Below are 18,910 nucleotides of genomic sequence, written 5' to 3' on the forward strand. Positions count from 1 at the left end.
AAGATTCCACTACTGAGCTCCTCATCATGGAGATACAATCCTAATCAATGCTATACCTGCCTAGTGTTGCAGATTATTCAAAGACAAAGAAGAAAGAAGCTGCTTTGGAGGAGATTGCAAAAAAATTGGGAGAGATGGTGAGTGGCATATCCTCCAATATCTGTTGCCCAGCTAGTTTTATAAGAGCAGTGAAGATCCAGCCCTTTGGTTTGCCTATATTTATAGGATAGTTTAACCAATGAATGTGTAGGATATTGCAGGGCTGCTTCCAGAACTCTGAAGTTTTTCTCCCACCCTTTAACTATCAATATTGAAATAAAGTTCAATTATCTTAAATTAAACATCATTTCTTTCAAATTCAATTCTAATTTGTTCCATGATGGCTGATGACAAACGTAAACGCCGATTGACAGGGAGCTTGTCCAAACAATTTGCCACTGTTTGACCAAACCTATAATTTTTGGACTGGCTTTACTCGCCTTGAGGCATAGGAGGTGGTACCCTCTCTAGTATTCTTGCAGCAGCATTTTTAATCAGTTCTCTTGTTTCCCCTGCTAGAAATTTTTGTTTTCCTGTTTTATTTTTCTTGGGAATATTTTGCACAATAGGTGAAAGGGAAGTTTTTTTTTTTTAGCATGATTTGGTGAAGCAGGACTAATGGAAGTTTCATTGGAAGGACTAATGGTGGATAAATTACTAAATGGGAATTTTTGGTGAGGAACTTTTATTTGTCTAGCTAAAGATGATACTTCATCAATTGATGACATGCTTGGTGATGTGACATGGGAAATTTTAGGATAATCTGATCTTTATAAATGAATGTTTTTTTTTTATATTGTTGGTTATATAAGTGGTATGTAAGATGATACTTCATCAGTTGATGACATGCTTGGTGATGTGACATGGGATATTTTAGGATAATCTGGTCTCGATAAATGAATGTTTCTTGATGTTGTTGGTTTCGTAAGTGGTATGCATCTTGAAGAAAAACTGGTGATATTGAATCAGTGCTGGTGTATGGGTTTAGTGAATAAAAAGAATGTTGAATTATATTTGACGAGGGAGATTGTGTATATCTTGTGGAAGAGGCTTCATTTTCCCTGTCACCATCCATTTCAGATTGCGAAAGTTGGATGGTAATTGTATGATCTTAAAAATCAAGATTTCCTGACGTCCTGGAAAAAGAGATTACAATTAATAAAAAATCAAAACAGCATGTCTAGCATATTTAGTACCTCCTTAGTGCTGAATCAAAACATTTAGAAATTATATTAACTGTAAGTTTCTTCTCAAAATTATTTGTATAAATTAAGAATGAGTTCAAAACCCAAAATCATCTGCATGATTTCATAGAACTTGACCCTACCATAATGAGTGATCTTGATGCCAATTCTACAATGAAATATCTGATTATTTCCCAAGCTGTGTGTAACTAGTGGTTGCTGATTTTCATCAGGGTAAATTCCTACGAAACATTGAAGTTCTATCACCGCTTCTTAGTTACAACAGCATATAGAGTCTTTTGATTGTGTTCGGCATCCCTCTCAGCATTTCCTTAAAGTTTCAATTTAATGGTCTAAGCCTTTTTGGTGACCCAGGATCAAATAAGCCCTCTTTTCCAATACAAATCCTTATATTTTAACAAGGAGCAAACCGCATAATATGCGGTTTTCCTCCCGTGGGGGATATTTTAGCAAACGATCTTCTACAGAAATAAGTTGCTACGAAAAGTATTCTCAGGAATAGTGCACTCTGGTATAATTTGAAGTTCGTGGGGTTGTGGTGATTGAAATATATTCACATTTGTGTAGCTCTGCCTGATCACTAGTTATGTTTCATCTAGAATAGATTTGATAAATTTTTTCTAGAGAATTATCTAGGATAATACTAGGTACCCGTTTGATTTGCCGTATTTCAAACATCAAGCAAAAATATACGACCATTTATTCCATATTAACCTTATAAGCCATTAGGGCATAAATTACAACCCTTGTCCACGGGGTCTGGGGGATGTACCAACCCTTTAGGTAATGTTGTATTTTCTTTGGACTATTTTGAACAAAATGGCTATCTCACATTATCAATAAGATCCGTTATATTATGCCTCCCTCAAAATATTCCCATAGGTGTTCATAGGTGTTCCATAATAGGTGTCCGCATATTATGAAACACCTCCCTCAGCCAAAGGCTGAGGGAGGTGTTTCAACCCCAAACGCATAGTGATTTGGCATTTGAAATATTTTGAACAAAATGGCTATCACTAAATTTTGATCAGATCCATTTGGGGGCGAGAGGTATAAGGGAGAGGAATGGTTGCTCTCCAATCTCTTTGATTCTTAAAAAGGGAACTAAAACTTTCAATTTCCAATCAAATACGCTTCCTGTGAAGTTTTTGGGACCACCCTTTCTATATAAAAAAAAACCTTATATGCCCGGGGCATAACTTATAACCCTTACTCCAGGCTCTTGGGTTTTGTCAACCCAGAAGGCATTATTTTACGATATTTGGACTATTTTGAACAAAATGGCATTTCAACATTTCGATTGGATGCATTTGTGGAAAAAGGGTGCAGGGGAGCTAGTCACCCTCCAATGACTTTAGATTTTTAAAAAGAGAACTATAATTTTTAATTCCAACCAAATTAGCTTCCTCCAAAGCGTATACAACCTTCTATTCCATAAAAACTTTATATAACAGGGCTGTGTCAACTCTGGAGGCATTATTGTATGATCTTTTTACTATTTTGAACAAAATAGCAATTTCAAAATTTTGATCTGATGAATCAGGAGAAAAGAGGGCGTCGGGGATAGTTGGGCTCTGATCACTTCCTTACATGTGCCTTATTTATTATTGCATTTTTTTTTATTGGATTTTGTTTAATTGTGAATATTCTTTTGTCATTCTTTTTGTTTTTTTAGTATAGCGTTTGAGCTTTTTCTTTCTTTTTTTTTCATATTCTGCTAAGCTATTTTTTTTGGCTAGTATTGGTTTTGACGTTCATAAGACTTCCAGATGTGAAGTGGAAATGATGGACTTGTATTACTATTTTTGTGTTGAAATGTATTTTTTAATTTTTTACTGTCTTAGATTACGGTATATCCGTTATTGGTAAATTTTCGTTTCAGTTGAATATAAAAATGACAATCACATGTTGACGGGTTTGAAAAACTTTACAATGGGATTAGCCCAATTTTACAATATCTTAACAACTAAATGTCAAAGCTGTAACGGAAATTTCATAAAGATATTGCTATTAAACTAAAATCACAAAAAACAATCATTTTCGATTAATCTTTCTGGGCAAATCGGTTATGCAATACTAGCTTATGCAAATCGGTGCGTACAAATTTTGTCACCCCAGTCTCTCTAATTTATCAACTATGAATTCTGAGACCAAACAAATAGAATAGTTTTAAGTTTTCAATGGTTGTCAGTAAAGTTTGCACTGCAGCGTCCCTTTTGCTTTCGATAATTAGCTTCCTGGATGATTTATTTGCTTGAATTTATGCTTTACGCACTACATCATAATGAATCAATAGATTTAGGACAAATCCCTGGTTTTACGATTAAAATCACTAGCCGAGGAAAAATCACAACAAAATATAAAAGATCTCTTGAAATAGTGATAAATCACTAGGGATGGCAAACCTGAAATAAGGTTTATTGAATAAACACGCTCGGATAGTTGCTTGCCTGTTACCTAAAGTCAGGCAATCATTTCCTGGCATTCTAAACAAGCCGACAATCTTTCCTCCAATAAACAAAGAGGAAGGAAATTAGAGGGTATCTTCATTGAAAAATACCTTTTGCTAGTATTCTAAAAATTGGAAAACCACAAAAATTTCCCCCTAGATATCGAAAATACATTTGTCCCCCCCACCTGCGATCTATTGAGGTGACTGGCACTAGGCATTAATGTCAGAGGCAGCGTTTCTGTGGTGTCTCTGACAAATGGTAATTATGTGGTGCAATGCAATTACTGACAATCAAACTCAATTTGTCCTCCAATTCCAGTAGTTTGAATTCATTAAAATTTAAGCGGGGCGGGGACAAGGATTTTTGCTTTACTTCAAAAGGAAGAAAAAAAATGTATTTATTAAAATCTAGAGGGGGAAACTTCGCTATTTTTTTCAAAAGACAATGTAAAAAGTGTATTTTTCAAAAGATAGGAGGGGGATGTAAGGGGACAAGGTACTCGTGTATTAGCCACAGCACACTCGCGAATTTGGATCTGCAAGATGAGACAATAACCGGTTTAGGTACTGTTCTGTTAGCTACAAGACATGCAATAAGTGCAGTTTGGCTAATGCTAATGAAATAAAACAAAATAGGATGAAAATATAAAAATTTAGAAGCAAATTTTGGCTATATATTTGCACATCAGGGAGTGGGGGTAAAGCACAATACGTAACCTAACCTTGGAACCTTTAGCCCCCTAAACCCCAAAAAGCAATAGTTTAAACATTATAAACGCAGTGACAAACCCTGCTTTGAGATCCATTTATCTAATGACAGATACCCGCTTGACTGGTTTCATTTAGCATTTCCCTATAGAGCATATCGCTTGGGTACCAGCTAATAGAACAGTACTGATCTATTTCCCCCACATGAAGAATTTTATGCAGCACTTACACGAGCACAATTCCAGGGTCATTAGACGCATTATATTTTTATTTGTAAATTGTGTAAAATATTGTTGAAATATTTTTTTTTACTCTTACTCCCCTTTATTTACATATTCGTCTTTTATATGCTTTTCTATATTAAAATTGAATGTGTTAACTGAGTTATATTGAAAGTATCAAGTAGTAACAACGATTAAAGTTTTAGATAATTGTTGATTAGTTTTTTATTGAGTAGCTACAAAACTACTTTTTATTTTCTTAATATATGAAAAATCCAAAAATATTTTCTAACCTGTATTTCAATTTTTAAGTAGAATACTGCAAAGGCACGAGATCATTATCCTTGGGAAATAAGGATTCAATTGGAAAGAAAAGGTTGATGAATTTGGTAATAGCTACTAGTAAAAACTAAAAATTGCATTCAAGCAGAAACTTATAATCAATTGAATTTCTGCAGTAAATTAGCAGGAATGTTAAACTTGGAGTTCTTACATCTTTGAAGAAAATGGTAAGAGTTGGAGTAATTATATTTAAAGTTTCAGGAGTTGAAGTCAGGGTTGGTGGTTAAGAGGACCAAAACTCCACAGCCTTGGAAGGATAACGTAATTTTTTAGTGAGCCGGCAAATGAAAATACTAAATTTGTAGGCTAATGATGCTTAATTTTCAATGAAGTTTTTAAACCAGTCTTTGGTTGTATGGGGGCAGGCAATTTCATCCTGTCAAAGTATGGATATGCTATACTTAGATAACAATGCACTCACTGTTTAAGATTATGGTACTTTCTTAGGAATTGCAGAGGCCTGAAAAATGGCCTATCATCATTGGAAATATGGTCACCCCCATCACCACTTCGTTGTGAACTATATGATCTCATCTTTTTAAAGAATTGGCTCCTCAAATATGTCCATGTATCTTTGCACCAGGTAACTAAAAAAAATTTGAAAGAGAGGAGAAAAGATGGTGGATGTCTGCCATGGATGGTGGTGGATGGATGTCATGTCATGGATGGATGGTGGTGGTCTGCCATGTGTCATTGCATCAGATAATTAAAAAAAAATGAAACTTATACTTATTTTATGCTGGGGACCCCACCCCACCAAACCATCAAGAGATCTTAATGAAAACCATATCAGATTCAACATCTAAAAGAACCTTACCATAGAGGTTTCAAGCCCCTATATAAAAAATGTGGAATTTTGCATTTTTTGCTAGAAGGAAGATCACAGATGCATGTTTATTTTCTTTTTTGTTTGTTTTCCCCAGGGGTGATCATATTGAACCAATTGTCATAGAAGACTGGGAGTTCTGCCCTTTTTAAGAGACCAAAAATGTTGGTGGGTAGCTAGCCCACACCCCACGCTCATTTTTTCCCTGACTTCTTCAAATACAAATTCTGAGATAACAATTTTGTTCAGCATAGTCAAACAATCAAAGAGTCATGTCTTTGAGGATGAATTGCCCCCCCCCCCCCAGCCTACGGGGGGGGGGGGAGGAAGAAGCTATGAATTTTTCCCATTGTTAACATACAATATTTGCTATTGGGAAAATGATAAATATAATTAGAGGGGGAGGAGTTTTCTCGCAGTGTGGGTTACGTGGGAGGATCTTTCGTGGGGGAAGATATTTTCCATCAAGGGGAAGCTGGATTTCCTGGCATTATTTAAAATTAATTAAAAAAAACTTTCCGAAAAATAAGTTTTCAAAGAAAAGTAAAGGCCATTTTAAACTGAAGCTCAGCAGATACAAATACCTTTTAAAATTGAAACTCAAAACGACCAGAAATTACTATTAAAGAATACATGAAACCCAAAACAAACAGAAATAAAATAAACAATCATAGCAAAAACATACAACAAGTAATAATATAAATGAATAAATAGATCTTAAAGCAAGTAATGCTTAGATTGAATATGAAAATCAAGCTTAAAACGAAAAAAATTTTGTTATTGAAGTATAAATGAAACTTAAAACAAACAGAAATTAAATAAACAATCAATGCAAACAAACATACAATTGATATTAATGTTAATTAATAAATAAATCTTAAAACGAGTGAAACTTAAATTGAATATGCAAATCGGGCTTGAAACGAAGAAAAATCACTACAAGCAAGAGTTTGGGTATGACCTCCTTCTCTCACTGCAAAAGTCTAAAACCTACTACGGCATTGGCGCTTTAATGAAAACCAATTTTATGACAAATATTTTAATTTGTACTTAATATTGAAATAAACATTAAAATTATAGTAGCATTTTGAACTGATGAGCTTTCAGCAATTAATGTTATTATACATCAAATATTCAGTTTAGTGTATTAGCTCTTTTTAAAGTTGTTAAAGACAAATATAGTTTCACTACAAACAAGTGTTTGGATACTGCCTCCTTTTCCTAACTGTAAATAAAAACCAAAAGCTTACTGCGTCATTGGCGCTCAACTGAAAACGAATTATATTACAATTATGTTCTTTTCCAGTTCTTACAGCATTGAAAATAAAAATACAATTACAGTGAAATAAATTATTGAACTGATGGAGCTTTCAACAATTAATATCATTATACATCAAATATTCAGATTGATGTTTATACTTTCCAAGACTGTTCAAGACGCCTATAGTTTTCAGTTTGGGGAGTTTGGGGAAAAAGAGTATGTGGGGAATAATTAAGCTTCGGTCTCTTTTGACTCTTTAAAATTGAACTAGAACTTTCTATTTTCAATGAAATGAGCCCTCTCTGAAGTTTATACAAGCATCCCTTCTATAAGAACCATTTATACCCCCAGTGTATAACTTACAACCGCCTATCCCTGGGCCCTGGGGGGTCGTGTCGACCCTGGAGTTTTAATATCTGATGGTTGAACTATTTTTAACAAAATGGTCACCTCAAATTTTTATCGGATGGGTTTATCCATTCAATACACCCAAAGGCGTGGAGGGCGGGAGGGGCTAGTTGCCCACTGATCTTTTTTCACTTTGGGATAATGAACTACAACTTTTAATTTCCATTAAAATGAACCCTCTCTGAAGTTTATACGAGTATCCCTTTCATAAGAACCACATACGGCCCCAGGACAAAGCTTAAAATGCCTGCCCCCTGGGCCCTGGGGGGCTGTGTCAACACCGGAGTTTTTGTTATCTGACCTTTGAACTATTTTTAAAAAATGGCTCTCTCAAAGTTCTTATCGGATGGGTTTGAGGAAAATAGGGCGTGGAGAGGGGGCATAGTTGCACTCTGATCTCTTTTGACTCTTAAAAAGAGAACGAGAACTTTCAATTTCCAATCATATGAGCCCTCCGAAGTTTATACGAGCATACCTTCCATAATAACCATATATGCCCCCAGAGCAATACTTACAGCGTCTTCCCCGGGCCATGCCGGAGGGGGGGGGGCTTGTGTCGACACAGGAGTTTTTCTTATCTGACCTTTAAACTATTTTTAACGAAATGGCCGTACGTAAAGAGTTTTTGTTATATGATCTTTGAACTATTTTTAAAAAAAACGGCTACCTCAAATTTTTTATCAGATGTATTTGGGGAAAAAGTGCTTGGGGCGGAACAGTTGCCCTCTGATCACTTTCGACTCTTAAAAAGGGCACTAGAACTCTCGATTTCCAATCGAATGTGCCCCCTTTGAAGTCTATACGACGACCCCTTTTATATGAAGTGCCTCTGGGAAAAATTAAATGGAGTGTGGGTGGAGGCTAGCTGCCCTCCAATCTCTTTTGAATCTTAAAAAGTGAATTACAGCTTTCAATGTCCTTTCAAATGAGCCCTCTAGGACTTTTTAACGAGCATCACTTCCATAACAACCAGATATGCCCCCAGGGCATAACTTACAATGCCTAACCCCGGGCCCTGGGGGGCTTTGTCGACACCGGAGTTTTTTGTTATCAAAACTTTGAACTATTTTGACAAAATGTCTATCCCAAAATATTTATCTGTTGCATTTAGGGCGTGGAGGAGGGGGGCTAGTTGCCCTCCGATCTCTTTTGACTCTTAAGCAGTGAATAAGAACTTTCAATTTCCAATCAAATGAGCCTTCTCCGAAGTTTATACGAGCATGCCTTCCATAAGAACTATATATGCCCCAAGAGCATTACTCATAAGCCTGCCTCCGGGCACTGGCGGGTTCTGTTGAAACAGGAATTTTTCTTATCTGACCTTTGAACTATTTTTAATGAAATGAGTGTTATACAACTTTTATCAGATGGACTTGGACAAAAAAGGGTGTGTGTGTGGGGGGGGGGGGCTAGTGGCCCTCGGATATATTTTGAATCTTAAAAATTTAAATAGAACTTTCAATTTCCAATCAAATGAGCCCCCTCTGAAGTTTCTACGAGCATCCCTTTCATAAGAACCATATACGCCCCCAGGACAACACTTACAACGCCTATCCCCCAGGCCCTTGGGGGAGTTTTGTTATTTAATTTTTGACCAATTTCCAAAAAACTGGTTATCTCAAAATTTTTAGCGGAGGGGCTGGGGGAAAAAGAGCGTGGGGGGAGCTAGTAGCCCTTAACTCTCTTGACTATTAAAAATTGAACTAGAATTTTCAATTTCCAATCAAATGAGCCCTCTATGAAGTTTATATGAGCATCCTTTTCATAAGACCCATACATGCCCTTAGGGCATAACTTAGAACATCTTCTCCTGGGCCCTGGGGGTTTATATTGACATCGCATGTTTTCTTATTCGACCTTTGAACTATTTTTAACAAAAATATCTATATCAAAATTTCCGTAAGATGGGTTTGGAAGAAGAGGGCGTGGGAGAGGGGGCTGGTTGCCCTCGTGTCTCTTTTGACTATTGATAAGCGATCTTAAACTGTTAAATTCCACACAAATGAGCCCTCTCTGAAGTTTATACGACCATCCCTCTCATAAGATCCATATATAACCCAGGGCATAACTTACAACGCCTGCCCGCGGGCCCTGCGGGGATGTGACGACACCTGAGTTTTTGTTATCTGACTTTTTAGCAATTTTTAACTTAATGGCTATCTCAAAATTCTTATTGGATGCATTTGGGGAAAAAGGGGCTTGGGCTAGTTGCCATCCAATCTCTTTGACTCTAAAAAACTGAACTAGAACTTTCAATTTCCAATCAAATGAGCCATCTCTGAAGTTTTTACGAGCATTCATTCAGTTAGAACCATATATTCCACCAGGGCATGACTTACAACGACTACTCTCGGGCCCTGGGGGGCTGTGTCGACCCCGGATTTTTCGTTATATGGTATTTGAACTATTAAAAAAAAATTGGCTATCTCAAAGTTTTTATAGGATGGGTTTGAGGAAAAACGGGCGTGGAGGGGGGGGGGGCAAGGTGCCCTCCAATCTCTTTTGAATCTTAAAAAGTGAAATACAACTTTCAATTTCCAATCAAATGAACCCTTTAGGGAGTTTATACGAGCATCCCTTTCATAAGAACCATATATGCCCCCAGGGCATAACTTACAATGCCTTCCCCCGGGCCCTGGGGGGCTGTTTCGACACCGGAGTTTTTTGTTACCAGAACTTTGAACTATTTTAACAAAATGTCTATCCCAAAATATTTATCTGTTGCATTTAGGGCGTGGAGGAGGGGGGCTAGTTGCCCTCCGATCTCTTTTGACTCTTAAGCAGTGAATAAGAACTTTCAATTTCCAATCAAATGAGCCTTCTCCGAAGTTTATACGAGCATGCCTTCCATAAGAACTATATATGCCCCAAGAGCATTACTCATAAGCCTGCCTCCGGGCACTGGCGGGTTCCGTTGACACAGGAATTTTTCTTAACTGACCTTTCAGCTATTTTAATTAAATAGTTATATTAAAATTTTTATCGGATAGACCGGGGGGAAAAGGGTGTGTGTGGGGGGGGGGCTAATTGCTCTTGCATATCTTTTAAATCATAAAATATCAAATAGACCTTCCAGTTTCTAGTAAAATGAGCCCCCCTTGAAGTTTATACGAGCATCCCTTTCATAAGAACCATATACGCCCCCAGGACAACACTTACAACGCCTATCCCCCAGGCCCTTGGGGGAGTTTTGTTATTTAATTTTTGACCAATTTCCAAAAAACTGGTTATCTCAAAATTTGTAGTGGAGGGGCTGGGGGAAAAAGAGCATGGGGGGAGCTAGTAGCCCTTAACTCTCTTGACTATTAAAAATTGAACTAGAATTTTCAATTTCCAATCAAATGAGCCCTCTATGAAGTTTATATGAGCATCCTTTTCATAAGACCCATACATGCCCTTAGGGCATAACTTAGAACATCTTCTCCTGGGCCCTGGGGGTTTATATTGACATCGCATGTTTTCTTATTCGACCTTTGAACTGTGTTTAACAAAATGTCTATCTCAAAGTTTTCATCAGATGGGTTTGGAAAAATAAGGCGTGGGGGGGGGGGCTAGTTTCCCTCGGATTTCTTTTTACTATTAAAAATTGAGCTCGAACTTTCAATTTCCAATCAAATGAGCCCTCTCTGAAGTTTAAACGACCATCCCTTTCATACGATCCATATATAACCCAGGGCATAACTTACAACGCCTGCCCGCGGGCCCTGCGGGGATGTGACGACACCTGAGTTTTTGTTATCTGACTTTTTAGCAATTTTTAACTTAATGGCTATCTCAAAATTCTTATTGGATGCATTTGGGGAAAAAGGGGCTTGGGCTAGTTGCCATCCAATCTCTTTGACTCTAAAAAACTGAACTAGAACTTTCAATTTCCAATCAAATGAGCCATCTCTGAAGTTTTTACGAGCATTCATTCAGTTAGAACCATATATTCCCCCAGGGCAGAACTTACAACGCCTGCCCTCGGGCCTTGGGAGGCTGTGTCGACCCTGGAGTTTTCGTTATTTGGTCTTTGAACTATTTAAAAAAAGCTATCTCAAAGTTCTTATCGGATGGGTTTGAGCAAAAAAGGGCGTGGAGGGGGGGGGGGCTAGGTGCCCTCCAATCTCTTTTGACTCTTAAAAAGTGAGCTAGAACTTTCAATTTCCAATCAAATGAGCCCTCTTTGAAGTTAATATGAGCATCCCTTCCATAAAACCCATAGCCTATATGCCCCCAGGGCACAACTTACAACGTCTGCCCCCAGGCCTGGGGAGATTGAGTCGTCGCCGGGATTTTTGTTATATGATCTTTGAACTACTTTTAACAAAATAGCTATCTTAAAATTTTTAGTGGATGCATTTGGGAAAAAGATGTTTGGAGGTGGGGGAGGAAGCTGGCTACCCTCCAATATCTTTTTACGCTTAAAAAGTGAACTAGGACTTTCAATTTCCAGTCAAATGAGCCCTTTCTGAAATTTATATGAGCATTCCTTCCATATGAACCATATATGCCCCAAGGGTATAACTTATTACCCTTGCCACTGAAGACTGTGGAGGGAGTGTCCTGCTCAAACATATAATTTCCAGAACTTTCAACTACGTTGAATAAAATGTCTATATCAAAATTTAGATTGGATGTGTCTGGGGAAATGGAGGGAGTGGAGGGGGTTGCAGTTGCCTTAGAATCACTTTCAACTATTAAAAACGAAACTATCCATTTAAATTACCAATCGAATGAGCCCTTTCTGAAGTTTCTATGACAACGCTGTCTATACAAAACCTTATATGCCCTCAGGGCATAACTTACAGCCCTTTCCCTGAGGGATGTGGTGGGTTGTCATCCTCAAAGACTTAATTGGCTATATCAAAATTTTGATTGGATTTGTTTGGTGAAAAGGTGGGCGTCAGAGGGGGTTAGTTGCCCACCAATCACTTTCGACTATTAAAAAGGGCACTAGCTCTTTGAATTTGCAATCGAATGAGCCGTTTTGAAGTTTCTACAACAACGCCCTCTATAAAAACCTTATTTGCCCCCCGGGCATAACTTACAACCCTTGCCCTGAAGGCAGTGGGGGAGTGTCCTCTTCAAAAACATAATTTATATCTGGAAACCAACTATGCTGAACGAAATGGCTATCTCAAAATTTTGATTGGATGTGTTTCGGGTAATGGTGGGCGTGGAAAGGATGTTAATCGCCTTCCGAATACTTTCGTCTATTAAAAAGGGCACTAGCCACTCCAGTTTCAAATTGAATGATCCCTTTTCGAAGTTTCTGCGATAGCACCTTCGATACAAAGTGCCCTGCTCTAAAGGAAAAAAATATATAATACATTGTGCCAACATTGTTCTTATATGGCCCTGGGCATAACTTAAAACCTTGCCCTGAGGATTGTTGGGGAGTGTCCTCCTCAAAAACATATTTTCTGTCTGAAAGTCAACTATGCTGAACATAATGGCTATCTCAAAATTTTTATTGGATGTGTTTGGGGGAATGATGGGTGGGGGGGGGGGGTTAGTTGCCCTCAAAACACTTTTGACCCTTAAAAAGGGCACTAGAACTCTCGATTTCCATTCGAATGAGCCCCCTTTGAAGTGCCTCTGGGGAAAAAATAAATATATAATAATAATAATAATAATAATAAAACATTGGAGCATATTTACTATAGGCAACACTATAGCGTTGCCTCTGATAGCCAAACATAGAATTTTACTATGAAAATGGCAGCCACCATGACTTGAGTTGTTTTTCAATATTTTCCTTTTTCAAACAATTTTTGTTATTTGGTCAAACTGGTGTTCCTGGCTAAGTAGCTAGCCCTTTGGGTTTGGAAGCCGTTGTCCAAGAAGCAGAAGTTTAATCCCTGGTTCTGCCAGTTAATTTGGGTAGAAATATGAGTCAGTGAAGTGACTAAGCTGAGCAAGAGTTGGTCCAGCTTTAAATGGGCACCTGGAGGAATCTGGGGAAGGTAAGCAGGAAGGGCATGCAAAAGTATAGGATAGCTGGTCCCTAGCTTCCTATTGCTCTTTCTGGCTAACAGACCACAAAATGGAAATCAGTACTGCTAGTTTGGACCTTGAAAGTCTAGAGCCACCATACTTACTTACATATTGGTGTTCAGTTTGCAAACAACATTTTATCTTCAGTTATTTTTAAAAGCATTTAGACAATCAGTCAATCAGGTCTCTATATATGATTAGTATTAATTAATTTTTAAGGTCATGTTGACTTTTGATTTTAAACAAATATGTTTTGCTGTGTTGGAAGTAGAGATTTTAAAATTATTCATAGTTTGAAGCCCTTTCACAGGTTTTGCCACCTTTTCAATCAATAAACAATTTTTAACCTCCTTAAAATATTTAGTTTTGTCCTTTACCATTCTAGTACACGAAAAAATGATTAAAAGAAACTATGGCCACTAAAAAGTCTGAAAATCTAACCTATTTTACCAACTTAAGATTGTTCCAAAAGGTGTGAGAAAATATTGAAGTTGGCGTACTGACTTTATCTAACTTTGTTGTAAACCCATTAAATGTAAGAGAGATGAAGAAATGCAAGTAAGATGGTCCTTTCTTTTGCCTGAATAAGTCAGGGTCAAGTGTGGGTCATGAGAGATAGCTGGTGAATGTACTGAAAGGCCATAAAAATTGAAAAACAGATCCTAATGAACAAACTTCATTAAAAAACTTGGGTTTGTAGCTCATTTTTGAATTCTAGCGGCAATTACTGTGAACCCCGTGTTTGAACTTGGTGCTAAATCAGGTTCAAGATTTAAGAAAGTCGAGTTTGAACACAATGGCTGAAAACGACTGATAGACTCGTGCACAAAGACGTACTATTAAATAGACATCAGACCAAATGGGATTTTGTGAGTTTCTTGCGCTTTTTCTTCTTTGCCTCCAGTACATGCATTTAAGACCGAGAGTTACATGAAAAACATGTTTTATCTGCCTTGTGAGGTTTTGCTCACTCCATGACAAAGATTTAAACTTTAGTTTTTTGGGGAAGGGGCAAAAAAAGATGTCTAGGTTGGTTTAGGTTAAGTTATGTATTTAATATATGCTATGCTTAACCCCAACCCCCTAATTTCCAAATATACAGCCCAAATTTGTTTATGAACTATTGTATTTTCATTCTATTTTATTTTATTTCATTAGCATTAACAAATATTCACTTTTCTTGTAGTTGCCAGATTCTTAATAAGTACCAAAACTACTCTTAAAACACGGGCCATTTAATTAGAATAATAACCCTTTTCAAATTTTAAAAGTCAAAAGTTGGCATAAAGAAAGAGGTATTGAGGCAGGAGCAACCCCCCTCCTGTGAGTAATGATTTCTGTTCATTTGAAGTTTTGATGTTGCTTCTTAATTTCAGTTAAAAAAAACTTTTTTTTTAAATATCATTATATACCAAAGATACCTAATTATAAGGTAAATGTTTAGTAATATAAAAGTGATTTATCAGAAAAAAAAGACTACCCCCTCCTAAGTCTGTGAATGAAGGTTTACCATTCTCCTAAAACATCTTTGTTGCGCTTGAATTTCTTGCGCTTTGTCTTCTTTGCCTCCAGTACACGCGTTTAAGACCGAGAGTTACATGAAAAACAGGTTGTCTCTGCCTTGTGAGGTTTTGCTCACTCCATGGAAAATATTTTACCACAAACGCCTCGCTCTTTACGCTAAATTTTTTTTTATTGTTTTAAAAAATAAAGTTGTGAGACAGAGTCAAACTTTAGCGTAAAGAGCAAGGCGTTGAGGAGGGGACAGCCCCTTTCACATACGGAATAATTTCTGTTCGTTTTAAGTTTTAATGTCGCTCCTTACTTTCAGTTTAAAAAACTTGTTTTTTTTTTTTTAATTTCTGATCGTTTTCGCTCCTTACTTTCAGTTTAAAAAACTTGTTTTTTTTTATATTTAATTTATGATCGTTTTTTAGTTAATGCAGCTTTTATTTTTATTTTTTTGTTTAATCATTTTACGTTTTGATGTTGCTTCTTAATTTCAGTTAAAAAAAATTTTTTTAAACCTTTTGATGTTGCTTCTTAATTTCAGTTGAAAAAAAATGTTTGTTTTTTAAAATTATCATTATATACCAAAGATACATAATAATAAGGTCAATGTTTAGCAATATAAAAGTGATTTATCAGAAAAAAAAACATGCAGACTACCCCCTCCTAAGTCTGTGAATAAAGGTTTACCATTCTCCTAAAACATCTTTGTTGCGCTTGAATTTCTTGCGCTTTGTCTTCTTTGCCTCCAGTACACGCGTTAAAGACCGAGAGTTACATGAAAAACAGGTTGTATCTGCCTTGTGAGGTTTTGCTCACTCCATGAAAAATATTTAAACTTTAGTTTATTTGGGGGTTGAAGGGGCAAAAAAAGATGTCTAGGTTGGTTTAGGTTAAGTAATGTATTTAATATATGCTATGCTTAACCCCAAACCCCTAATGTGCAAATATATAGTCCAAATTTGTTTATGAACTATTGTATTTTCATCCTAAATTGTTTTATTTCATTAGCATTAATAAAAATTCACTTTTCGCGTACTTACCGGATTCTTAACAAGTACCAAAACTACTCTTAAAACACACGGGCCATTTAATTAGAATAATAACCCTTTTAAAAAGTTCTAAAAAAGTCAAAATTTAGCGTAAAGGAAGAGGTATTGAGGCAGGAGCAGCCCCCCTCATGTAAGTAATGATTTTTGTTCGTTTTAAGTTTTGATGTTGCTTTTTAATTTCAGTTCAAAAAACTTTTTTTTAAACCTTTTGATGTTGCTTCTTAATTTCAGTTAAAAAAAACTTTTTTTTAAATATCATTATATACCAAAGATACATAATTATAAGGTCAATGTTTAGTAATATAAAAGTGATTTATCAGAAAAAAACGAGCAGACTACCCCCTCCTCCGTCTGTGAATGAAGGTTTACCATTCTCCTAAAACATCTTTGTTGCGCTTGAGTTTCTTGCGCTTTGTCTTCTTTGCCTCCAGTACACGCGTTTAAGACCGAGAGTTACATGAAAAACAGGTTGTCTCTGCCTTGTGAGGTTTTGCTCACTCCATGAAAAAGATTTAAACTTTAGTTTTTTTGGGGGTTGAAGGGGCAAAAAAAGATGTCTAGGTTGGTTTAGGTTAAGTAATGTATTTAATATATGCTATGCTTAACCCCAACCCCCTAATGTGCAAATATATAGTCCAAATTTGTTTATGAACTATTGTATTTTCATCCTATTTTGTTTTATTTCATTAGCATCAATAAAAATTCACTTTTCGCGTACTTACCGGATTCTTAACAAGTACCAAAACTACTCTTAAAACACACGGGCCATTTAATTAGAATAATAACCCTTTTCAAAAGTTCTAAAAAAGTCAAAAGTTAGCATAAAGAAAGAGGTATCAAGGCATGAGCAACCCCCCTCCTGTGAGTAATGATTTCTGTTTCAAACAGTTTGTGGTAACGAACTGTAAGTAAGGAGCGACCCGGCTCAATGGTAACCGAAACTCTAAAAAACAGGTTTTTGATACCAACAGATACATCAAAAGAATCATATTTCAATGCTGATTTCAAATATATATTTTTCATCAAGTTTAGTGCTACCCATCAAAAGTTACGCGCCTGAGAAAATTTGGCTGATTTTTAAAAAAAGGGGGAAAGACCCCCTAAAAGTTATGGAACCTTAATGAAAATCACACCATCATATTCAGCGTATCAGAGAACCCTACTGTAGAGGTTTCAAGCTCCTATCTACAAAAATGTGGAATTTTGCATTTTTTGCCAGAAGAAAGATCACAACTGCGTGTTTATTTGTTTTTTTGTTTGTTTTTTCCCCCAAGGGTGATCGTATCGATCTGGTTGTCCTAAAGTATCGTGAAAGGATTCATTGGAATGGAAATTAAAGGTTCTAGTTCCCTTTTAAAGTGACCAAAAAAATGGAGGGCAACTAGGCCCCCTCCCACGCTTATTTTCTTCCCAAAGTCACCCGATCAAAATTTTGAGATAGCCATTTTGTTCAGCATGGTCGAATATAGGATAAATATGTCTTTTAGGATGACTTAATCCCCCAAAGTCCCCAGGAGGAGGGCTAAAAGTTATGAACTTTACCCAATGTTAACATATAGTATTGGTTATTGGGAAGTATACAGAAGTTTTCAGGAGTTTTTTTTTCTGGTAGTAAGAGGGAAGGGTGGGTCGAGGGTTATGTTGGAGGATCTGTTCATGAAGGAAGTTTTCATGGGGGAAGGGAAATTGCCATGAAGGGGGCACCGGACTTGCCAGCATTATTTATTGGTTATTGGGAAGTATACAGACATTTTCAGGAAGGATTTTTTTCTGGAGGGGGGGGGGGCTAGAGGAGGGGGTTACTCTAGAGAATATTTCCGTGGAGGATGTTTCTTTGGGGTAAGGGACATTTCTATTAAGGGGGCGCCGGATTTCCAAGCATTATTTAAAAAACGATCAGAAATTAAATAAAAAAAAAGTTTTTCAACTGAAAGTAAGAAAGAACATTAGAACTTCAAACGAACAGAAATTATAACGTATGTGGGTGGTTCTCCCCCAAGTCAATACCTCGCTCTTTACGCTACAGTTTTTTTAGTGCTTTCAAAAGAGCTATCTATTCTAATTAAACGGTTTTTGTGATTCAGGGGTTTGTTAATCAAATTTTTTTTTTACTTTTAACGTAAAAAGCGTGGTATTGACTAAGGGGGAACCCCCTTATATACGTAATAACATATACCGTAATAAAAAAACAATAAAAAACAAGCAATACGGCTCAATAGTAATCGAAACTTTAAAAAAGGAATTTTGATGTCAATAAATGTATCAAAAGAATCTATTTATAATGCTGATTCTAAATATATAAATTTTATTAAGTTTAGTATTACTCATCAAAGGCTACGAGCCTGAGAAAATTTACTCGATTTTTTAAAGAGGGGGAAACATCCCCTACAAGTGAAAGAATTTTAATGAAAATCACACCGTCAGATTCAGCGTATCAGAAAACCCGATTACATAGGTTTCAAGCTCATATCTGCAAAAATCTGCAACTTTGTATTTTTTTGCCAGAAGAAAAATATACGAATATAGAAGTTAGTTACGTAAGTTAATTTGTAAAGACATCCATTTAGCAGAAGAAAAGTAAAATTTTTATGCAAATAAAAGCTGCATTAACTAAAAAACGATCAGAAATTAAATTAAAAAAAACAAGAAGTAAGGAGCGACATTAAAACTTAAAACGAACAGAAATTATTCCGTATGTGAAAGGGGCTGTCCCCTCCTCAACGCCTCGCTCTTTACGCTAAAGTTTGACTCTGTTTCATAGCTTTATTTTTTAAAACAATAAAAAAATTTAGCGTAAAGAGCGAGGCGTTTGTGGTAAAGCTTTCTAATTTAGTTAATTATTAATTTAGTAAAAATATATATGACGCAAATATGAAGTTTGGAAATACCCCTTTTTATATAAGATAAA

At 36.3% G+C, this 18,910-nt stretch overlaps 1 protein-coding gene across 1 annotated transcript in view; it reads right to left on the reverse strand.

Annotated features, from left to right (window-relative positions):
• LOC148949196 (uncharacterized) overlaps positions 1 to 5,672 on the reverse strand; it is a 31,519-nt gene extending 25,847 nt beyond the window's left edge. The window contains exon 1 of the mRNA XM_089093241.1: positions 5,389 to 5,672. The gene's annotated coding sequence lies outside the window, so the exon portion shown is untranslated. The remainder of the gene's footprint in view (positions 1 to 5,388) is intronic.
• Between the last annotated feature and the right edge of the window lie 13,238 nt (positions 5,673 to 18,910).

This window comes from Artemia sp. Qi Xiang Cuo, chromosome 8 (assembly GCF_049724085.1).
Source record: "Artemia sp. Qi Xiang Cuo chromosome 8, ASM4972408v1, whole genome shotgun sequence".
Classification (NCBI taxonomy): Eukaryota; Metazoa; Arthropoda; class Branchiopoda; order Anostraca; family Artemiidae; genus Artemia; species Artemia sp. Qi Xiang Cuo.